This window comes from Peromyscus leucopus, chromosome 3 (genome assembly GCF_004664715.2).
Source record: "Peromyscus leucopus breed LL Stock chromosome 3, UCI_PerLeu_2.1, whole genome shotgun sequence".
Lineage (NCBI taxonomy): Eukaryota > Metazoa > Chordata > Mammalia > Rodentia > Cricetidae > Peromyscus > Peromyscus leucopus.
In genome coordinates this window covers 109245601-109270579 of record NC_051065.1, presented here as the reverse complement: position 1 = coordinate 109270579, position 24979 = coordinate 109245601, and the positions used below count along the sequence as shown (strand labels likewise).

The 24979-nt window shown below is 41.9% G+C and overlaps 1 long non-coding RNA gene and 1 pseudogene across 2 annotated transcripts in view; both read right to left on the bottom strand.

Moving 5' to 3' along the window:
• Nucleotides 1–13580: 13580 nt before the first annotated feature.
• Nucleotides 13581–16632, bottom strand: LOC114682114 (annotated as a pseudogene).
• Nucleotides 16633–19750: 3118 nt separating this feature from the next.
• The window catches only part of LOC114681577, a 338811-nt gene continuing 333582 nt past the window's right edge, over nt 19751–24979 (bottom strand). For both annotated transcript variants that reach the window (XR_003732919.2, XR_005091142.1), the window contains 2 exons: nt 20574–22488; nt 19751–20357 (listed from right to left, as the gene is read on the bottom strand). This is a non-coding gene — a long non-coding RNA (uncharacterized LOC114681577). The remainder of the gene's footprint in view (nt 20358–20573; nt 22489–24979) is intronic.

The window sequence follows — 24979 nt, the reverse complement described above, 5'->3', positions numbered from 1 at the left end:
GAAGCTTCCAGGTCAGTGTCAGTTTGATTTCTCCATGTTCTAAGACTCAGGTATGTGCTGTCTTCAGCATTCGGGTCTTACTGTCACGTTCTGGGAGGTAACCAAAAGCATTGTCAATAGGCTGCAATGTTCACAGGTTGAAGGGACCCTACTGACTAACAACTCCAAGAGAGCTAACCTGAAGGCTTTGAAAAAAGCAAAATCAGGCAACATCCAAGAACCACAGATGGAGAGAGATAATTAAAACCAGGGTTTAAATGAATGAAGTAGAAGTGGAAAAACAATACAAAGAATCAATGAAACAAAGAATTAGCTCTGAAAAGATTAAGAATATTGGCAGATGGGCTGGAGAGATGGCTCAGTGGTTAAGAGCACTGATTGCTCTTCCAGAGGACCTGGGTTCAATTCCCAGCACTCTCAAACTGCAAGATCTGACCCCCTCACACAAAATACATGCAGGCAAAATGCCAATGCAAATAAAATTAAATAAATTACCAAAAAAGAATATTGGCAGACTTCTATGCAAATTTTTTAAAAGGTGAAAGAAGATCCAAATGAGTAAAATCAGAGATGATAAGGGAGACATTGCAACAGACACTGAGGAAATGAAGAGAATCATAAGGACACACTTTCAAAATCTATATCAACTAAACCAGAAAATCTAAACGAAGTAGATGAATTTCCATATGTATGTACTTATCAAAATTGAGTCAGTATGAAGTTAGCAATGTAAACAAACCCATCAAAACCAATGACACAGTGGCAGTATTTGAAACTGCCACTACTAAAATGAGTCTAAGACCAAATGGATTCAGTGCAGAATTCTCCTAGACCTTCAAAAAACTTACACTACTAATCCTCCAAATTTTCTATAAAATAGAAAATAAAGGAACACTTGAAAATTATTTTTATAAAACCAGTATTACCCTGAGACCAAAACTGGATAAAAAAAAAAAAAAAGAGGAGGGTTAGGTCAATCTTTCTGTTGAACATAGATGCAAAAACAGAAAAATCTCAAAAAAAAAATTCTTACAAACCTAATTCAAGAACCCATTTCAAAAACTCCTGCACATGAGCAAAATGGCTTCTTCCAGAGCCGAAGGAGGGCTGATTCAGCATGTATAAAGCAACAAATGTGATCCACCATGTAAACAGACTGAAGGGCAGAAACCATGTGATCATCTCATTAGATGCAGAAATGGCCTTCAACTACATTCACAACCTCTTTATGGTAAAAAGTCCTGAGGAGAACAAGGATACAGAACACATCTCAACACAGTAAAGACAATATACAAAAATCTCACAGTTGATATCATGCTAACCTGAGAAAAACCTCAAAGAATTTCCATTCAAATCAGAAACAAGAAAAGGATGTCCACTCTTTCCCCTCCTGTTGACACAGTGTTTGAAGTCTTAGCTAGAATGAGAAGACAAGTGAAGGAGATAGAGGGCTACAAGGAAGAAATCAATATGTCCTTATTTGCAGAGGTTACGGTTCTATAAATAAAAAACCCTAAAGACTTCACCAGAAATTTCCTTCAGCTGGTAAACACACTCAGCAAACTAGAAGATGCAAAGTTAGCTCACAAAAATCAGTAGACTGCCTATTTAATAGCAACAAATGTGTGAAGAAAGAATCTGGAAACAATCCAGGTAGTTTTAACTCATGTTCCTTCATGGCTAATGAGGTTGAACATTAGGATCTCAAACTCCAAGCTTGCCTCACATGGCTAGTTTCCCAAACTAGCTTTCTCTGGGGTTTCCCCTTCTCTGCCTTCTGAGGCTGGAATTACAGGTGGCTGCCACACCTACCTGATATTTACATGGGTTCTTGGGAGCCACCACAGGGGTGCTAGGAACCGAACCCATGTCCTCTGTAAGACCGGGTCAGTACTTTTTAACCTCTGAGCCATCTCTCCAGATACATGGATTCTTGGCATACGAACTCCTGCCCTTGTGTTTGTGAAGCATGCACTTTAACCAGCCAGTAAATCTACTTTTACTAGTTTGGGTCCTCAGATGTCTTTCCGGCTCAAGTTCATAAAGTTTTATAGTTTTGGGTTTTATGATTTGTTTGTAGTGTATGTTGTGTATGGTAAGAGGTAAGAGGAAAGTTGATAGTTTTCAATGCATGTTTCATTTTTATAGCATTGGTGGTTGGAAAGAACATATTTTGCCTTTTGTGTTCCATTCAAGATTATTGACTTTCTTTGATATTGAATTGCTGTTGCAGGCTTCCTGTGCATTTTTCTAATTGTTTTTCATAGGTGACTTCTTCAATATAAGTTTGTGTCTATGGCCAGAAACAGTGCAATTATATTTTTTGAATGCACAAAAAGGGATATAGGGTGCCCAAAGATCCTCCAGTTAATTCAAGGGCCACTTCAAAGCTAATCCAGCACCTTTGAAAATACTAGTCACAATCAGGTTTGAGGAATACCAACAGAGATGGTTCTTTCTCAAATAGTAATTGTTTTTGTTGATTTATTAATATGTGTGTTTCATTTGAATTATAATTAAAATAGCTTAGTTCACTGACTCATAATAAAACATTTGAAAAGTAAATTCTTCAATATTATCGTAGTTGGAATCAAGAAAGTAATTCTGTTTTTCCAGCAAACATTACAATCAACAAAGGACTCTTTACAAAGAAGCAAATATGTTTGGATAAATAATGTGTTCTTATATCCATTGGGCCCATCTTTCCACACATAGCCATGCTGCAATGGCTCTCACAGTCACAGAATGAAGAGCCCAGGTGACCAATGGGATGCAAAGTGGAACTGTTACTTTTTATTTGAACTTTTAACATTAACATTTCATCTAGAATGAGCATAAAAAAAATGCCCAGGCAAGATTCTTTCTCACCCAGGGTTACTAAGTGCTGAGCATTTCCTCAGAGCTGATATTGAAACAGCAAATAAAACTCTCTCTCTCTCTCTCTCTCTCTCTCTCTCTCTCTCTCTCTCTCTCTCTCTCTCTCTCTCTCCTTGATTTCTTGGAGTTTGTTGTCTAGTGGTGAATCTTTCTTTGATCCCATGTCTAGTTTCATATTATCTAATGGCCTCCTGACTACTGGCCACCAAAGATACTTCCTGGTTACCTATTCACACATTGTCCCAAAACACCCGTGAAAGTAAAGATTTCTCTACAAATAATTTCCTAACCATATCAGTGTAATCAATCCACTGGAAACCTAAGTTACTTCATGCTTCCTACTGAGGCCACTCCTTATGCTTTTAGGCAGTAGTTGTAATGTTTGGAGGAAGGCCTCACTTTCTACAAGAAAGTACCCACAATCCACTGTAACCACATAACCTCTAATCTTTCTAGAATGCAATGTATGTTGTTGCTGGTAGACAGCTTTGTTGGGTGGGTACTTCTTCCATGCAGCTTTATGTTCACTTTCTTGCTTTATTTTTTTCATCTTTTGGTAGATTACTTACCCAGAGTGTCGGTGTCCACTATCTGTATCAGTTATCAGTTTCTCTTGCCCTACTCAGCTTCATGCAGAGCTGGAAACTCTTCCCCCTTAAGCTCCTCTGGTATAAGGAAAAGACTGTATTCTGACATTCCAGTCCTGAAAGGTGACTCTCTCTGAGATTTCCAATGCTTTTCACAGGCACAGCCACCCCCAGAGAGGCTGTGAGGGGAGGATGGAAGAAATCCTCAAAAATGTGCTTGGGCACACTTGACTCTCTTTTGACTTACGATCAGTGGAATTAGTGAAGACTACTATGAACTCATGGAATTTTCAGCCTTTAGAATCCCCAGATGGCTTCAAGTTGTCTTTGAAGCATTCTTATTTTACAATGTGTGTTTTTCCTTAGAGAAGGAGAAAAACAGATTGGGTCTTGTTAGAGGAGTGACTGAGACTTGAGGCTAGCTCCTTATTGTGGATTTGCTGTATCCCAGTCATTCTGTTATTGGCTCTGGGTTTGACCTGGAAAACAACAAAAAATGTCTAACAAATGAGAAAGTAGGATCTTTTGGGAAGCACTTAATTTTCCTGAAGTAGAGTCAAGACCCAGTTCTGATTGATACTAATAATGCTTTTCTGTAGTAAGCTTGTTAATATTAATGTTGGAATAAAAATCATGAACACAAAAAAATATGTAGAATTTAATGTAGAATTTTTCCTCATACATTCATTTTGTAGCTGGACAAACTGAACTAAACTAAGTGTTGAGTTTGCCTCAAATTAACGCTGCGTCAATATGAATGAGAACTCCAGGTCCTTAAATTTTATTTATTTCATACACACACACACACACACACACACCACATACATATGCACAAACACTCAAATCATTCATCATTGAGTTGGGAAAGATTGCTGAGAGGATCAACCATTACAAAGACTTCTAAGGACAGAGTGATAGCAGTAGCCTTGCAAAGTTACTTAATTTCATTTTAGTCAACCAATATTTATTTCAATATTAAATTATTATATGCTCTGCATCTTGGCTACTCAGATATCCCAAATACACCAGACAAAAATAAATGTTAAGATTCCATCTCAAACTCAAGGAGAGTTTTTGGTCTGTGTAGATTAACTATGACATCAAGAAAAATGTGCAGATGGGCAGCAGGTGAAAATACAAGAGAAAATGTCTCTTTAATCAGAATGTCCTGTTAAGATTGCTGTTTAAATTTTTTTTTTTTTAAAAAAGTCTAATTAGAGGAGGTACATCGTCCTGGAAGACAGGCGTGTTCAGGACTCTCACTACAAATGCAATTATGGCCGATTCCCATGAGTCTACCTAATAGGAGGAGGGTGTGTCGAGCGTGGCTAACAAGGGAAGCCAATCATTGTAACTTCTTTTCAATATTTCCCTCTGCTAAACCTGTTTAGCAGAGTTGCTGCAAGGACTGAGACTGGCTGGCTCTAGTTCCTTCCTCTCCTCCCCACACCCAGCATCCCTCAGCCGGCCCCCTTCACCCTTTGATGGAGAAGTTAGGAAGTCATGCAGTAGCCAAAACTGTGGGAGGAAGAAGAAGGACGAAAAGTCAGCCAAGACCTTGAAAAGAAATGCAAGCTATTTTTATATATGCAAAATGGAAATGAACATACTGTTTTTATATCCGTATTCTGATCATACATACACGCACAACAAACACTTCGCAAATATAATTTATTAAAGCCCTGTGTATAAGTGAAAAAGAAATCCAGTTTTGTTTTAAAACATTAAAAAATATAGATATGGTGGACATTTTCTTTTGATCTTTATTCTAAAAATTTAGATCAGTTTTTTTTTTTTTTTTAAAGCAGGAACTCTGCCATCTAGACCCTTGCTTATTACACCAAAATGCCCAGTTTTGATGCAGTTTTGATGTTTACATAGAAATTTAGTCTGAGAAAATGACTGTGTTCTTTTCTTGTACGGTAGTAATTGACTTCCTACGAAGCACAGCAGTGCACAGATCCAGCGGCAGTGACCAACTCGTTGCCTTAGCTGGAAGTGTTGCCAACAGATGTTTTCAGTTGTGCAGAGAGACACTAGAGCTGTCTCCTCCTCCGGGAGTCAAGTACATCCAAAGACTGACCCAGTTTCATTTGATGCCCATGTGCTGGCTCTTCAAGTTCGTATACTTGCCTTGCTGGAATAGTCCAAGGTTGTAGCAGCTTAAAAGGACCTTCTCAGTTCCTGAGGACCCTGTGGGGTGGCAGCCTACTCCTGGTTCTATCCACAGCTCTCATCCCCCTGCCCAATCCTGCCTCCAGATGCTGACCTTAAGAAGATTTCTAATAAACATTCTGAACAATTTCATCTTGTAGTCAGTCCACTTTCTGAGGGAGCTCCCTCTGAGTTGCTTGTTCATTTTTTCGTCTAGTAGAATGTCTTGTAATGCCTGTTCCTTAAGAAACACAGATCTCTCTTTTAATATTGCAACGTCTATGTCAGAATTTGATAGTTTTCTGTTTTCATTTCTCCCTGAACCTCTATATAAACTACGTTGTGATTGGATGTGTCTAAATTACCAAGTTCTGACAGTGGACTGTAGAGGAAGGAGACAGCTGACTCTTTCTGGCCTGGAATAGTAAATGCTCATGATGGGCCCAGCACTGCTTCTTCTGCCCTGGTCAGCAGACTGACTGAAAGGACCTAGAGGAGCTTTCCAAAGTCTGGGGGATAGCGGGGGTAGAAGATGGAGAGAAGGTAGATCAATGAGAGCAGGATGGATTATCACTCTCTTGAATTATGTGAGGGTACTTTTTTTAAAAATAGAAATTAGCCTTATTTATTCATTTATTTCTGCATTACATATGCCAGGCAATTTCTAATATCCCCTTAAAACAACTCATTGTTTCCTGTATATTATACACCATACTTTCCTGAGTGTGTTATCACGCCTCCTTAGTTACAAGCTTTGTCTCTGATGTAAATTCAGAGAATTGAAACTGCTAGGTCTGGAGATGTACCAGGTTTAAAATTCAATCAATATTTATACAATTTTCCAAGGCAATCAGGAGCATAGTAGAGCACCTCTCTCTTGTATTTTCCAAGCATGGCATGTGCAGGGTACAGTGCCAAGCATTTTACCTGTATGAACTTATTTGAGCCTTGCCAAAACCTCTGATACGTCACCTTCTATTGTTTGCTTCTGCTTTTCAGATGAGTAAACTGAGGTCAAGTCAATTTAATGTCTAAATGAAATAGCGAAGAATATGCTGAGGCCTAGGGCTAGCTCTCCTTTAGTTATGCTGTATTGTTAATGAGTAACACTCGTTCAGAGTCCAGGGCTGTCAGATAGATTATTTAATCAAATTATACTATATCTCACTTTTATGGGGCTAACATGGTTATGAATATATATTTCTTATGCATGCCCAAAATATATTTTCATGGGTAGAAACACAGATAGGAAGGTTAAACCTTTTCTCTCAGCTTTGAGAAAAAAATTTAAAACCATAAAGATCTATAAATTGTTTAAAAGTTTAAAACAATGAATAAAACACAACTAGCAATAGAAATCTGCATCTGCATATCTGTTGTCAAAACAGCTGTAATCACTTGGCCACATCACAACTTGTTCAGTGTTTCTCCCTGAACTTCCTTTGTCCTAACCCTGAACATCATACAGGGGAGGGTTGTGGGAGCCTCAGACAAGATGGAATTTGGCCCAGCTGTTTTCAAAGGTTACACTAGAAACTCAAAAGGCCCAAAAGGGTTGCTGTGAAAACTGTCTTTGAAACCTCCATGCTGTGCCATGTGTCTGCTCCAAGAACTATGGTGAGGGTAAGATGGGTAATACACAACACAGAAGAAGTCCTTGGGCCCATCCTGGAGGCCCAAGAACACATTTGACTTCTCAAATTTCTCCCATTTTTGTGGTTTTTGAGGTTGCAGTAGAATTCAAACCTCTCTGGGTACAAGTTCATGCTATCTTGACAAACTGACTTCCTATGGCAGTGAAAGGAGGTTTTGATTTTCTTGTTAATTGAGGATAATTTGATGAGATAAATAGTTTTTACCAACTGTAAGTGAATTGAGATTAGATTTTGTTAACATACACAGGGATGTATCCACACAGGAATGAAGCACAGGCAGGGACCCTGTATGAAGCCTTTGCTTTGTCATTCCAGAAAATTCAGAATTCCTGTTTCAAACTTGGTAAGGTAGCAAAAGGGCACAGACAAAAAACCCACAGGGGGTTAAATGGGCATGTCATTGTCAGTCAGTGGACTTAAGTTTGAGCTCAGGTATCCAAGTTGTTATCTTCTTTCTGGGATGATATGTATTTATTCATTAAATCCAGAGCTTGTGTTGACTCATGAATGGGTTAGAAATTTGCTGCTCTACAGTGGGATGGGAAGATTTTGAAATGCATTAGTAAGTTCAATTCATAAACAAGTCTTTATAAACTGAAAGGGCTGCAAATAAGGTAGTAAGTGGACTATAGCAATCAAGAAAGAGAGGTAGCCTATGTGGAAACGGTTCTCCAAATTCCTAAGTGTGAAGGGAAATGGACTACACTAACTTCTCAGGAGAAACAAAGACAGAGAAGGGCTGGGGCCATTTGGAGTTTGTAGCTAGAGCATCCTGCAAAAATCATTTAGGATAACACTGAGGGTAGCATGGACCAAATGATCCCAGACAATGGAATGTTACTGCAGAGTTTTAAGCAAGGAGACAATGAGGTCTGATCCACTCTTCAGAAACCTTATTCCAATGATAATGCAAATACTACATTTAGAGGAAGAGATGAAAGAGAAAAGTGGGAGGCAGCAGGGGAGAGGCAATCTTTAAAAAGCGAGACAGGCAAGAAACAAAAGCAAAGTGCATTTATTCATCTGTTCCTTTGTCATTGGCTGAACTCTTTTGGAACTCTGTCCAAACTGACACGAATGTGCAATGTTTGAATCCATGTAGCATGGATTCCATTAGTATTCTTGGTAAATTACAGGCAGGCTGGGAGGAAATTTTAACGTTTGTGAATTGTTTAAGGCCACAAGAATTCAAAGTATCTCTATCTGTGGTTATACCAATGTGCAAAAATATTTGAATATCTGTGTTTGGGCCAGTGTGTATACATGTGATGCTGAAGGTCATCATGATAGTGGGCCCCTCTGACAGGAGTGTTAGGAGATGCTCTTGGCCTTGGACCAGTTACCATTTAATGGAGAAGCCAGTCAGTATCAAGTATAATGAGTTTCTGATTGTTCTGTTTGTGTTTATAGAATATATGAAAAGAAAGAGAGGCATGGCATCTGTTGCCTAGTGGCTGTGTTAGAAGGGTTAAGATCCTTCGTGGAAAAGCTCTAGTGGAAATTTTTGACTGGCTCTCACATGTTCCACTGTGTGTAGATATCATACACCACATGGACACACTGGCATAAGTTGTGTTGGGCTGATTTTTCTTTTAAGTATTTCACAGTCCTCCATAGATAGCTGTGACATTGCTTAGGTTTATCCATGGATTAGCTATTCTGGACATTGAAAGTCTCATGTTGCTCCTATGATCTTGACAAGTGCTGCTGAACCCCCATTTGAGATCTGTGTCTGTAAATTTCAGGTGAAACCAGTTGCTTTTTTAAAATGTTAAGGTAACCCAGACCTAGAGAGACAAACATCATTTCTTATTTGTGGATCCTAGCTCTGATTTGGATATTTAACCAGAAATAACCCTTAAAGCCAGGAAAGTAGAAGGGCACCATGGGGAAAGCAAGGAAGAGGGATTGTAGAAGACAGGTGGATGGGAAAATGGGGAGGACTTTAACTGGGCAGGAGTAAATAACACAAAAGATAACTGGAAAAATCATAGGGAAACATTATTTACTAAGCATACTTAAAATACATGTACACATAATGTTGTTGAATTAAACTTAAGGTCCCTTCAACAGGAAGAAGTTTATGCCTGTTACTGTAAGCATAGTCAACTACCCATGGCTAGAGAGGTCTTAGACCCTAAAGGAGAACATTATATTGCCATTTTCCTAGAGCAGTATAATTTCTAACTGTAGCTGGGCGGTGGTGGCGCACGCCTTTAATCCCAGCACTCGGGAGGCAGAGGCAGGCGGATCTCTGTGAGTTCGAGGCCAGCCTGGCTACAAGTGAGTTCCAGGAAAGGCGCAAAGCTACACAAGAGAAACCCTGTCTCGAAAAACAAAAAAGAAAGAAAGAAAGAAAAGATAATTTCTAACTGTATTTTCTAAACACTTAACCACAAATATGTGTGATGCTCAACCCTCATCAAAGTAGCTTCTTTTTGCAAGAGATACTACTACAGAGACCCCATAACTGGACAAAATGCAGCAAATAAATGACTGTGGAATGCCCAGCCCCGATGGACACATCTACAGTGCACCCCCCAACCCTGATTGACACGTCTACAATGCAACCCCCCAACCCCAACTGACACATCTACAGTGCAACCCCCAACCTCAACTGACACATCTACAGTGCACCTCCCAACCCCAACAGACACACCTACAGAGCACCCCTCAACCCCAATGGACACATCTACAGTGTACCCCTCAACCCCAACAGACACACCTACAGAGCACCCCTCAACCCCAATGGACACATCCACAGTGCACCCCTCATACCTAAGTGTCAAGGAGATTTGTCACAGAAGGGGAAGAATGACTGACTATAAAGGACAAAGGACAAAGTTGCCTGTGGCATCTATGAAATCCCAACAATATGGTTGCCTAAACAAAAGCGGCACAATGACACTAGCTGATGTGTTAACATGGACAGGGGAAAATTGACAAGGTCCCATACCTAGATGAAAAGCTGCGAGCAATCATTGTTTACTGAGAAATGGAGACTCTGTTTTCTTTAGGGACAAGCTTCCTGGTATCCAAGGCAGTCCCAAGCAGTCATATGATTAATACTAGATGGACTAAGATGTCTGTACATGTATACATATATGCATATACACATATGTGAATTCCTATGTAACTATAATAACTAAAGAGGAAGAGGTTACAAATTTGAGAGGGAGTCAGGTGGATGGGAGGTGTAAGAGGGGAAGAAGGAGGGAAGAAATGATGTAAATACAGCACCCACGGAAGAAATTCTGAACACAAATGTAAAATAAAATCTCAATATCATGTTCTTGCAAGGCAAAATATATATATATATATTCAATAATAAGTTTGTTTAGGGCTGAAGAGATAACTCAGTCAGAAAAATTCTATCTCCAGAATCCAGATGTGGTAGCCTGGTAGTTCCAGCATTGGTGAGTGAGGCCAAGACAGGCTGATGACTGGCCGGTTAAGTTAGCTCCAAGCCGATGAGAAATCCTTCCTCAGAAAAGGAACAAAGGAGTGGACATGGATAATGACAGAGAAACAACACACAAAGCTGTCCTCTGGTCTCCTCATGCATGCACACACATGTGTATGTGCACCTACACACATGTACCTGCACTCACATGTACACACACACACACACACACACACACACACACACACACACACACACACAGAGTTTGTCTAATTTATTTCCCTTAGCTGTGGCTTGGGTCTTCCACTGGGCTGCAGTCCTTGAGCACCTGTTAAAAGCTTAACCCTGTGTGGACTGAATCCCTACCTTAAGCTAAGGGAAGCAGAACTGGGGTCGGGGGAGACAGAAGTCATGAGGGAGGTGGAAATAACATAAGCGAAGGAATCCTAAATTCCTCCCTCTTCACTTCCGGTCTAGTTGACATGAGCGACACTTCACTCCATGTTTATGCTGCCTTCTTCAAATCCGAATGCTTAGTTGTGTGTGATGGCTCCTCTCTTTTTCACTGCAGGACTCGGGGAAAGGCAGGCAGGTCTCTGTGAGTTTGAAACTAGCCTGGTCTGCATAGCAGAGTTCCAGGCCAGCCAGGGCTTCATAGTGAGATCTGTCTCAAAACAAATGCAATCTGGAGGTTTAACTAAGCATCTGAGTTCTTGGCAGGCTCTGAGGGAATGGTGTGATCCAAGTGGTGCTTATGGCATAGTTCATATCCCACAGATCACCGAAATAAGTAACGCTTAAGGATTTGAACATCTTTAATCTTTACAATTGTATTTCTCTCCATCCTCCTCCTCCTCTTCTACCTCCTTCCTCCTCTCCCCCTCCTCCATCACCTCTCCCCACACTCTGTGTGTGCGTGTGCATGCGTGCATGTGTGTGTGTGTGTGTGTGTGTGTGTGTGTTTGTGTGTAGAAATCAGAGGACAATTTCATGAGTCAGTCCCACCATATGGGGCCTGGGAGTCCCGTTCAGGTTGGCAGCAAACCCCTTTACCTCTTGAGCTATCTCACTGGTCTAGATTTAGGCAGCTTATTTAAAAAACAACAACAGCAAATAACTTTGATAAAGTTCTCCTCAGATGCTATATTCTGAGCTCTCGGTGACATTTTCTCTTCCCAAGGGATAAAAATAAAAGAAACTGCTGTTCAATGGATTTGTGTGCTACAACTTTTTGCTGTCTCACTGAGAAAGCAATCCCACAATTTGGATTCTCTCTCTCTCTCTCTCTCTCTCTCTCTCTCTCTCTCTCTCTCTCTGTGTGTGTGTGTGTGTGTGTGTGTGTGTAGAGTTCTATATAATTTGATGCAATTTTGACAAAATTATTAAATATTAGCAGCAGTGGCATCAAAGCCCCCTCTCATTTGCATTTACTTTTGTCCATTACTAGCTCTTTGCATTGGTGCTGTTCTTGATGCTGATTTAGTCAAGTGTAGCTAATCTAGACACTAACAGCAGCAGGCCACAGGCCACTGCTGTGGATGTCACTCTGTATAAATAAAATGCTGATTGGCCAGTGGCCAGGCAGGAAGTATAGGTGGGACAAGCAGAGAAGAGAATTCTGGGAAGTGGAAGGCTGAAGAGGGAGACACTGCCAGCCACCACCATGACAAGCAACATGTGAAGATGCTGGTAAGCCACGAGCTACGTGGCAAGGTATAGATTTATAGAAATGGGTTAATTTAAGATATAAGAACAGTTAGCAAGAAGCCTGCCATGGCCATACAGTTTGTAAATAATATAAGCGTCTGTGTGTTTATTTTATAAATGGGCTGTCAGACTGCCGGGGCTTGGCGGGACCCGGAGAGAAAACTCCAGCTACAAGCCACTGTAGGGAACTTTCGGTTGTCTCTGTAGTTTTCCCAGGAGAATGCTGAAAACGTTTCCCTATTGTAAGGTAGAAACAGTGTGGAAAGCTCTAAGACAGAACTTTTTGGCCTCCATGGTGAGCCTTTTACAGTTCATGTAGGCTTGCATGTTCTAGGGAACAGTACTTCTTAGTCTGAGACAACTGGGACTCCCAGAGGGTGAATGCAATGTCTAGACATTTTTTGATTGTCAAGGAAGGGAAGGAAATGTAGGTAGAGACCAGAGGTGTGGCTAAATTTCCCAAATTGCACATGGCAGCCCCCCCCCCCAGCTAGAAATTATTTGATCCAAAATGTAGTGGTGATATCCTTCTCACTATTTGAATGCATTCTCCACAGGGCAATGGTGTGGAAGGCTTATTCCCCAGTCTGTGAAGCTATCAGAGGGTCATAGAGCTGTTGAGAAATAGAGTCTACTGTGAAGAAATGAGGTCACTGTGGGGGAAGCCGTTGAAGGGAGTGCCGGGACCCTCACCTCTTCACCTATCTCTTTTTCCTAGCTGTTATCCGGTGAGCAATGTCCCTTCACCATGACTGGGGGACACTGCCTCACCGCAGACGCCAAAGCCAGGTGACAGATCTGAAGTAAACACACCCAAAATAAGTCTTTCCACATGAAGTGAGCTAGGCACTAAGGACAGTCATTGCAGGACTCTGCTTTTACAAAGGGCCTAGAGTAGACAAATTCTCAGAATTAGAGGCTATTCCCAGGAGTGAGCTCAAGGGAGAGCACAGAGTAATTTCTGATGGGGCAGAGTTTTGGTTTAGGATAATTAAAATGTTCCAGAAGAATGGTGTCGAGGGCTTTATAACCTCAGTATCCTTATGCCACTGAAGTGTATGCTGAAAAATAGGTGCCTCGTATACTTTCTTTCATATACTTATCTTGATAAAATATTTTAAAATAATCATAGTATAATAATAAGATTATTTTTAAATCCATATGCTTGAGGAAATAAGCATAGCATAATTTATTGGATATATGCTATATACCATGCTGATCATTTTAGATAGCCTAATTAATTTAATCCTTTAAATAATTAATGATACATTAACTAATTTACTTCAAGGATTCAAACACTCTTGTAGATCATTATTCCTATGCAGCAATAAGGTAACCCCAGTTTACACAGGTAGGAGGGGGTAGATCTGGGATTAAAACATAGTTATCTACTTCCATTTTTTTTAAAGACACAAATGATTTATTTTTTTAAAGGTATTTTGAAAATGCCACACATGCTTACTCACTACAAACTCTGAAGCAATGTGAATGAAGATCAGAAATGGATGAGTTGAAGATCCATACAATCCAAGATGATCCCCAGTTGATGGAAAACCTCAATCACAATGCTGTCAGTAGTAGAAAGGGAAAGAGATGCAATGTAGGCCATAACTCCATTGAGCTCTGTCCACCTCACCCTCACCAATGGTGCCAGTCACATACTGATCAATGGTGTTGGAGAGATCTGCATTCTTCACTCTGGCTTTAAACTTTATGGAAAACACTCTTGAGTGATGTCAAAATCACCAACAGTCTGCAAGGTGTATATGGTGTATCCAGTACCATTCCTACTCTGATGTGAATAACCTGTCTGACTTGGCTTAGCACACAGAGTTAGACTAAGTACATTTAAAAGCAGTGGTGGTTACAGTGAGGTCTCTGAGGGCAGACAGAACCCAGCAGGTCTTTATTCTGCATAACAACATTGCTAAATAATTACTTCTTAGGTACAATATTTGTCTTCTGGCTTAGATGAAGACCAAAGAATGTTCTAACCTCATTTCCATTTGGTATGTAAGACTGGTCTATTTGAAGAACATAGCAGTTTCCTCTTTTTAAAGGATATTTTCAAGTGTTTTTCTTCATACCCTGGGGCAACAAAACCATCCCACACTCTCAACAGATGATTTTGCAGCTGGGTCATCACAAATGTCAGACCATGCAAGAAAATGATCAAATGGAGACCTCCTATGGCCTGACTTGCTCTTGACTATACAGTGGATATAGATACAAGGGTTGGGTAGAGGTCTTAGACTCTGGCTGTGCCTTCTCTGAATGGAATTCCCACAGCAGCACCTTCTAGGCTGATTAGCTGGAAAGGAACCACAGCTGCAGTGTCTAATGCTTCTCTTGAGTTCCTTCACCAGTGGACTGGCATCCAAAGCACCACATGTGTTTATGGATCCTGGGCATCATTGAGAACTGTGATGGGGATCTTGGCCTTTAGTGCACACAGTTGGACAGGAGAGTGATGGGGTTTCTTTGCTCTACTCTTTCCTGAAGTAATCTGAAATGCTTTACCACGTTATGTGAGTGTGCTTTCAAGGCTAAGTGGCATCTGGTCTCTGAGGTGTCCTTGCTATTGGAGATCTGCATCACCATGGACACTGTCACAGTCCTCCAGTTTACAAATGACTTCCACTCAGCATCATTTTTGGATGCAGCTCTCCATAAAGTTACTCTGCCAATGTTGATTGGCTCAACAGCTACAGCAACAGCTATATCTGGAGAAGCCAGGATCTTCACAAATGCAAACGGGTTAAAATAAAGTCTGGCCATATTGGCATTGTCTTCTGGAATACTGTGTGCCAGCACGGACTGAAACCACTACCCACTCCCCATTACAGGAAACCCCATTTAGCTCAGATACATTTCTGACTGCTAGGCCAGCATCCCAGAGAGCTTTTTACTATTCCTCTGGATTCCAACTAACAGGGGCAAGGTTTCTGGAAAATTCTAGGAGGCTAGTTTTGTGAGACGTTGAACAGAGAGAGGTGGCTGGGAGCCATGGTGGGAGGTCTGAGGACCAGGCACGCAGGCCACATGCACATGCAGGCAAGCACTGCTGCTCCCTCCACCTTACAGTTCAGGAAGTGGGGGGCAGGGCGGGGCGCTATGTTTACTTCATTGCCTGGTCCCTATGTGTACATATAGTCCCACATTTTCAGTGTTTAGTCCAGACCTTAGAAGAATATTACTTTTTGCCTCCTGAAAGTAATTGGGAAGGAGTTCCCATGATCTCGACACAAAGGTGAGCACAGAAGTTCTGGAAGGGGGAAAGCCTTGCTCATGCCTCATCTGGAGCAGAACTGGGATTCCAACCCAATTTAAAGCCAGAGTCTTGATATAACTCCCATCCTGAACAGCCCATGAGCTCCTTTCTCAAAGATATATTCTTTTCATATTTAACATTTTCTGAGCTGCAGATTCGCCTTATTTTACCAACACAGTACTCTCCAACACTCCAATAGTAATTTGCTTGATATCATCAGAGAGCTCGGGAGTGGAGGCTCATGAGTATGGGGCATTATATGTTCGCTTTAAAGTAGACCTGCCTGAAGAGTGTCAAAAGCTAGCCCTTTGGGGACAGATGCAAGAGGAAAGAACTCAGGCGATAAGAACGGTTGCTGGAGAGAACCTTCTAAAATCCTCCAATGGGGTGCTGCTGAGGCCAGGAATCTGTGCTCAGGCTAAGATTAGGTCATATGCCAATTATTTCAGCATTAGTTCTCTTTAAATGCATATAACATGTCTAGATGAGAATATACTTACATAATTTGAGAAAGTTTAAATCTTCCTATGGTCCCTCCAGTTACTGTTCCCTGAGCCCCAGTGTGGTACTTTCTCTCTATGTGGGGTTACCTTTGCCCCACTATTGAGGCCCCTGATAAAGAGAGAGCCCTGGGTCTTTGCACACACATTGTTAGCTTGCTTCTTTAAGAGGTTCACAATGGCCCCCAGATTACATACAGGAAATGGGGCAGGAAAACTTGGAGCCAAATAAGAGTTCAACAGCCTATATCCTTGACCTGTGCAGATCTTAAGAGATACCCGGAAAAGACCAATGACTCAGATTTGTTTTGCTGGGAGTTCTCTAACAACCCCTGCTCCTTAGGCATCATAGGGAAGAGGCCAGTTTTCCTACAGCAACGCAGCCTTTTATTAAAATCAAATAGCCCCAGTGTCTTGACTAGAAAGAATAAATAACCTGAATGCAGTAAAAGGAATAAGAAAAAGACTGGCAAATCTCTCCATCCCTCCCTTCCCCTTCTTCCTTCCTTCCTTTCTGCCTGCCTCTTTTTCTTGCCCCTTCATCACCTCCCCTCTCCCCACCTAGAATATCTTTCAGGAACCCACGACTAGATCTTGAAATTTTTACTTAAGAGAATAATTGGGAATCCTTTGGCAATTAAAATGTTTAAAAACTGCTGGTAGAAAGGGAATCGCTTCCCAAGGACAATCACTTTGGGTGGCTCTAGGAATCAAATCCAGGACTTGGCCTTTGCTAAACAAGTGCTCTTCATGGAGCTACATCTCCAGTCTTTCTGTTGTTGTTGAAAAAAAAAAATACATCATTTCACAAAATACAGCCCAAGTTTGGGTGGCTAGCTTAAAGCACTCCCCAAATTTCCAAAGTGTTGCTGATACTGTCAAGCCACAGTGCAGCTGAGATTTCAGGGCTGACCTCACTGTCCTATAATATGAGCTTGTTTCCGCACAGGGTTTTGAATTATCCTCATCATCTAATATTCATGCTATAAAAACTCTGCAAAATGCTATTTCCTAAATAAATGTCAAGAGTCTAGGTGGCATTCAGTGAGTGATTCTGAGAAGAGTGCAAACAGTGTTTCCTTAATTAAAAGCAAGCAAAAATGATAGTTAATGAAATGTCATCATGTGAAAGGGACCGAGTAGGAGAAAGACAGAGCTCCAGGGGAGACCGTGTCAGAGAACGGGGTGCAATTCTGAGATGAGCCCACATGGGAGGCTGGGAGAGACTGCCCTAACTGCTGTAGGGCCAGGTCCAACAATGCCCATGAGCTAAAATGGGAGTCAAAACTGAGTCCACAGAGGAAAGACCTGAAGTACACATCCGTCTACCCACCCCTCCACTTGCCCCTCCCCCACTCTCTCCTTATTTCCCTAGTGAGACAAGATCTCACTATGGGGGCCAAGTTGGCCTGGAATTCTTGATCCTCCTACGTCCAGTTGCTGGAATTATAGATATGTGGCGCTCTGTTCAGTGTTAGCATCCTTTGAAAGCAAAAGCAAACCATAGTAAATTAGTGGGGGTCTATGCTATTCTTACTAAAATAATAGCAAGCTTCACTGGGCCACTATGTTTTCTGTGCTGAGGGATTTCTAATCGTGTTACTGAACATCATTTCACCGGATGAAGTTTGTGAAGGGGGCCAATACAGCACACCAAATCTTTTTGTGTTTTGATTTTTTTTTTTTTTTTTTTTGGCCAGAAATTGGTGTTTTGTGTTTCCTCCAAAGCATCAATCCACATCAGAAGAAAATTTGAGACATTGCTGAGGTTGTTTGGAGGACACTGCCTTCCTTCCCATTTTGAATCAGAACTGTTATTTCACATGATGTAATGGGTAGGTAGGCAGTACCACAATCTTTTTAGCATTCCAAAGCTCCCAAGCACTAGCCAGAGCCACTGGGTCTCCAATTACCATTGCTCTGTCTGTAGCAGCCACCAGGTACTTCCATGGACAGGAGAAAGAAAGGCACATGATTTTGCATTAGCTTGTGTGATGATCCATGGCAGGAGTGAAGATATTCTAAAGCAAGTGACACCTTGCCCTTGGCTTTGGCTCCCAGACTATTGAAACAGTGGTCCCCAAGGAATTAGAATTTCCCTAAAAGTTTCATGCTGAGAAAAGGAAAATGCAGAAATCTCCTGCCAGTCAGAAGAGAGGCTATGTTCTGGAAAGAGATTTCATGCAGTTCTGACTGCTGCTCAGGCCGCTTTGCAAGACAGACCAAAGCTGAGACCCCGATGGGTCGGGATGGGCAGGACCACACCTTGATCAGCACTTAATGGTTGTACATCCCCCTCTAGCCTTTGATTTAAACCCAAATCCCAGGTCAGGATCCTGAGATTGACTTGCAGGTGGTGGGAGAGCCACTGGCCCTCTTTGCTTCTCTGTAAAATGTGGTTGCATTGAATACATTCCCTTCCTCTGATTTTCACTATTGTCTTTCACCTCCTGAGGCTGAGCCTAGCTTGTTAGGGTTGCCTCGGCCCAGACCCTAACAGCTCTAACAGTAAGACACGATTGATTCTCCCTCCAGGCCTAAACTTGCTCTGAGCCACATGACTGGAATACCACCTGCCCACCTTGGGTCTACTGATGGATGGAGATTCCCTTTGGTGTTCATCTGTGCCCTTTGTGCCTCATCCCATATCATCACTCAGGATATTTCTTTCCAGGTTGCAAACACACATCCTACTTCCAGGCATCTGCTTCAGGTTTCCTGGATGGCCGGGTAATGTGTTTGCATAACTCACTTAGCGTTAGACCATAGACTTTGCCAGTGGCCTTTGGCACACCAGCCTCAGGATGTTTGTTTTTGTAAGTTCTGCCTTATCTTACTTCCTCTGAAAAAGTCTCACTTTTCACATCTCAGCTGAAGCTTGAGCCAGCAGCTAGCTCTCCCAGCCCTGCCTAGAGAGCTTGCCCAAGCGTGAGGCTAAATGATCTGCAGTTTGAAAATCATAAGCTCTCTGCCTTGTAGTGTTTCAGAAGGTGAGAAGACCAACCCAAGAGTGCGGCTGGGACACAGAGACCTGTATTAGCAGCAGTCTGTTTCTGCCCACTGCTTAGTCTCTCTCGCCAGTGTGGGGAAGTTGGCGGAAGTTCCAAGATGCTCATAGACATGGGAAGCACGTGGGCAGCTTGAAAAAATTCAAATTCCCAAATCACATCTTCTGAAAGTCTAACTTCAAACAGCTGGAGGGGTCTAGGGCAATTATTAATGATTCATAATTATTTTACTTCTTCTGGGCAGTGTTTTTAGTTGAAATACCCCTCTACCAGTCATCTTGGTGAAATATAGATCTGCACAGGAGAAACCGCAGTAAAGTGGTGGGAAACTGGCATTTGAACATCTCCTACCTGGCTCTGAACCCTGTGTTAACTCCTATCTAACTGACCGGAACCCATCATCTTCAAGTGTGGACACAAGTTAATGTTGTATGAGGGTCTCGTGGATTTGGCACAGCATGTTCAAGAGTAGTTTTCACTTTTATGTTGTTTTTCTTTTTTTTTTCTTTCTTTATTTTTTTTTTTATTTTCCAGAGCTGAGGATCGAACCCAGGGCCTTGTGCTTGCTAGGCAAGCACTCTACCACTGAGCTAAATCCCCAACTCCTTATGTTGTTTTTCAAAAGCAGCACAAGAGAAATGAAAACAGGTTTTGAATGTACAGATGGTGGGCCTAGAAACTAAAAGTAACATACACAGACTGCAGTATGAACGACAGAATGAATTGCCTTCCTCTGCCATTTCTGACAATCTATAGTGCATATCTCTTCTTGGCTTGGCACTGTCATGAGCATCTTTCAGCAGTCACCACTTCTTCAGGGAGGGGAGCTTCCAGATGCCTAGGTTAAACCCACAGCGGTAGTTAATTCTCTCCATGTGCTCCTCAAGTCTTACTACTGATCTAACTTGATGTCTGTCTTCCTGGTAGAGACTGAATTCCATGAAGGGATGGGATCTTGTTGCCCACATTTGCCTTTATTCCCAATGAGCCTGGTATACAGCCTCTGGGATAAAAGTGTTTTAGGATGTACTTTGTAGAAAGTCATCAGTGCTGTTCAGCTTTGGAATGGAAAGTCTAGAGACACCAACTTGCATGCCACAGCAGGTTCATTCCAATGGAAGGCTTGGATGTCCTTGCAATGAACTTATTGACTCTTAAATTTTCTTCCAGCCAGCCCAAAAGTTTTCTGGAACATCTGAAGGAAATTTGGGGCCATTTATTAACGAACGGCAAAGCCATAATGAATTGGAAGAGGTAGACAAATTGCACAAGGAAACCCCAGATAACAACATCAATTTTTGTTCATTTTCCATGAATGAGCTATCTAAATGATGCATTGCTACAGTCCACAGGACCTCTCAGGGGTGAGGGGGGGGAGTTAGTGGGGTTCAGACAAAATTATTTTATTTACCAATCTTCGAAGCTTCGCTGGGTTTCAATTCTTTCCTCTTCCTCATGTGGAGAAATTTCCTATCAGTGTTAATATCCCTGGGAGATTGAATTAAGCATTATGTCACAGCCGCTCTGAAATGTTGGGAGAAACAGCAAAATTCACACATCATTTCCAATCTAGATAGCTGAGCTGGAGTTTTTCTCCGTTGTCTTTTGATTTCTGGTTCTAGCCCCAAATAGAAAGGCACTTTTATATCCTTTGACACATGTTTCTTGTGAGGAAAGAAACCTTTCAAGTGGAAGTAGACTCGGGAAGAAATATGAAGTCCTATTTCTTTTGGCATGGAGTCTTCATTTCAATTCTGTTCATCTGGCTGAAGTTTACGTTGCTACGCTATAGAAGGACACCTGGGATAAAGTGAGGGAGGCTATGTAATCCTTTACCCTGTGTTTTCAATCAGCTTAGTTCTTACTATAATTTAATCCATGAGACAGTCCCTTAGACTGAATATTTACTCTTCGTTATGTGTAAAGAAATCAGTACAACGCCGTAAAGACCCCCAGGTCCATGTTAACAAGTATGTGAATGTGCACACAAGTACAGCCCCATTCTTTGTTTATTTTGCAAAGCCATGGAGATGCCATATTTAAGGTTTTCTACAGATTTCTGTTTATTTCTTTGAACCCTTTTGTTTTCTTTCTTCCAGTAAAGAAAACACACTGAAAGGGAAGAAACATTTTAGTCTCTCGCCAAATGCTGACAGCTTCAACTCCAGACTACCCCCAAGTTCTGTGAGGTCATTTTGCAGAGAGGCTGGGAACTCAGCCAGATTGATTAAACCCCTACACTCTTTGTTGTTGTTTCAAGTTTATCAGGCTTGCCACTCGCCACTCGCCACTAGTAAGGACCAAGCCAGTGTGGGCTTCCCCTGCTATCAGATGGGCTAGGGTAGGATGCTGTGTGGGGACAGTTAGGCTTTCTCTCACACCTTTAAAGAAGTCTACCAGGGAGAATATCCCATCCTTCCCTAAGTGGGTAGAGCACTAAGATGCTTTCACTGTAGCAATTTGCAAGGTGTGTTCTTCAGGTGACAGTTCCCAGTTAGAGTTTCCTGCAATAACCCCACACGGCTTTTACTTTCTGGAAGGCACAGTATGTTCTACTCAGTTCTGAAACAACACATGTTTTATTTAAATTAGCCCTTTCCAAATTCACTGGCTTCAATGGGTCAGCCCACCTGCTTTCCAGCATATCTCTTAATAATTACAAGCCTCCATTGAAAATTCCTGTCTCAAGTCACCAGCCCCTTACTCACCTACCCTGTCCTCACGTTAGGACTTGTTTATTATGAGATTAACCGTAGTAGTCTCCACATTGCCAATATTCTGCAAGTCATAGAAGGCCTGATAAAAATGGGAACTCTTGCTCATTTCATACACTGCAATAGTTACTTATCATACCCCTTCTACTTTATGTCATTCTTCTGTATTGCCTTAGTTTCCTTATCTGCCATAAAACTGTTAATTTTATAAATTCTTGATGTGTGACATGCTTTGCTTTTAGAAGTGTTGGCCTGGAGGTGAGGCCACTCTCCCTAGAGTCAAGAGGACCCATCACATGTGGATATACCTGTACACACAACTTACCAATTGGGAAATCCTACCCCAAGGAGTTAGCAGATGTGTAGAAGGTAACCCCCATTTCATCTACTGAAAAGATCCATGTGGATGAAGGGGTCCTTTCTACTGGCCCATTGCTGGCTGCCTAGCTGTGCCAGATACGCACTGCGAAGTCAGGCACTGGGTTGATGTCTTCTGGCCTATTGCCCACTCCATCTGAAGCTGTTCCCAGAGTATCGATGCTCTCTGTCATGGGAATGACCACCTCTTTGCTGACACGTGTCAAGTGCATTTCATCTTTCCTGTCTTGGTCTCTGTTAGAGGGAGCAAAGAGAGGAGGTCTGAGGGAGGGTCAGTCCATTCTCTACCATGGTTTGGAGACTTTTCATTTCTCTTCAATTAGAGTCAGGCTATCCTTTCTGTCTCTTGCTCTCTCTGTTTGCTTATCTACCCCCCCCTCTCTCTCTCTGTGTGTGTGTGTGTGTGTGTGTGTGTGTGTGTGTGTGTGCACATGAGCCCCCACAAGCATGTGTGTGCAGGTTCACTTGTATATGCACATGTGTGTGGATGTGAGAAGACAATCTCAATTACTGTTCCTCAGTTGCTGTTAACATTGACTTTTTTGAGACAAAGTTTCTCATTGTCCTGGAACTTTCCATGTAGGTTAGGCTGCCTGGCCAGTGTGAGCCCTTTGGGGATCTTCTCACATTTGTCCTTGTGTACCTCCAAACCAACAGCTGGAGCTGATTTTCAATGCCAGGATCTGACTGCAAATGCCGGAGACAAACATAGCCAGGTGGGTGGCCGTTGGCAGAGAAAAGTCACATTCAGATGGGCTTGTGGGTATTGGTAGGATTCCAGGTGTTTTCCAAATATGTTTTTAAACTCTAATTCTTGCCCCACTTTTAAATCTCTAGGCTCTTTTGTCATTATTGTTTTCAATTAAATAGTTTATCTTCTTTTCATTTCTGTCCAAAGTAGCCCATACCCATTGCTCTGAACTCATCTACAAATGAGCAAAACAAAATAAAACCCAGAGCCACCGATAACACCATCATGTAACTAGAACTCTAGTTAACACTATATGTTTCTCCCAGTTTTCCCATGCATAAGATGTTCATAATGGGAACATCTGTGTAAACATCTCCTACTTGCTTATGCATCTTGACTCCTTTTAGAGGCTGAAGAATGCTATTGGGTACTATCACTTCTGGAATCTGGGTTCTGCTCTGTGGCTCTTCGTGCGGTGATTGATATATTGGATTCATATACTGTGGTAACATGGCATGCTGTGGCTTAATGCTTTGCGGTTTTTCTCCTGCTATAAGATGAGTGTGTAGCTAATATCCTTATAACAATATCTTTACATTGTATTCTCAGGTTTGTTCTATCTTTTTTTTAAATCTTTTTTAAAATATCAAAAGCACAGAATGTTATCATTTGATTCTGAAGTATCTTCCACAGGCTTGCCTTTTAAATGTGTCTTCCTTAGTGAGTGGCAACTTAAAGAATATGGACTCTTCAGCAGGGCCTGACTTGTGGAAGCAGGTAACTAGGAGTGAGCCTTTGAAGGTCACACCCTGGTCCCCAGTTCTGGAGCTCTCCTTCTTTGCCCCTGGTGTCAGGAGTCTCTGCCATACACTGTTGTTGCCAGGAACTCTGTTGTGTATTTCCTGCCGTGATGGACTGAGTCCCTCTGAATCCAGAGGGCAAAGTATACCTTTCTTCCAAGTTTGTCAAGTATTGTGGTTCCCAGGGATACAACAGACAACATTCAGTGATGTTTCATATCTCATCTCACACGACAAGCCAAGGTTAAAAGTCAGGTGCCCCTGGAATTGGTGCCACGTCTATGCTACCACTTTCAATTAATTAAAGTAAGTCAGAGGACAGCCCAGAGTCAGTGAAGAGGGCGTCAAAGGAGGCTTTGGTGCCAGATTCCATGTTTAGAGTGAGTGTCCTGTATTAATATAGCTAACTGCATCAGTTTTATTCTCGAATGTCTACTTGTTCCTTTGATAACTGCAATAGACTAACTCAACTTTGTCACAAGGAATTATCTTCTGTATGTATGGTGTGTTTGTGTGAGTGCATGTTTGTGTGGGTGCACATGTATGGGGAAGCCAGGGGCCAAACTTGGATATCGTTCCTCAGAAGCTTCCAGACTTCTTGTTTTTGTGAGATGGAGTATGTTATTGGCCTGGATATTAGGAGTAAGCCAGGTTGGCTGTTGAGTGGGTCCCAGGGATCTACCTGTCTCCCCAGTGCTGGACCTACAAGTGCGCACCACCACACCCTACATTTTTGTGTGGGTTCTGGGGATCAAACTCAGATTTTCATGCTCAAGCAGCAAGCACTTTCCTAACTCTGTTATCCCCAGGCCATAGTGAATTATTTTTTTAAGTACAGTGTATTATTTGCTTGCCTCATTTGTTATTTTCCTTCTGTCACACAGTTTTAATGGTGAGTTATCTTTACCTTAAAAGAATTTAGTATCACCCTTATATGCTAGTAGTTGAGGCACTACATTCTCTGCTTGCCCTGTGGACATCCGAAGACTGGGTTGCCTTGATCTTGAAGTCCCATTGAGCCAGCCCCACTTCTCTTAGCCTGGCAGAACCTAGAAGCCATGATTTCACCCAGTGATTCATTCCGTTCCTTGTGGACAGTGCCACCTTCACACAAAAGCATTCATCACACCCATCACAGGCAATGAAGTGAGTCTCCTGGGAAGCCCCCTCTTCTACCCAGCCCCACAATAGCTGCATTGGAAGGATTCTGACAGCAGCTTCCTGCAGTCTGATG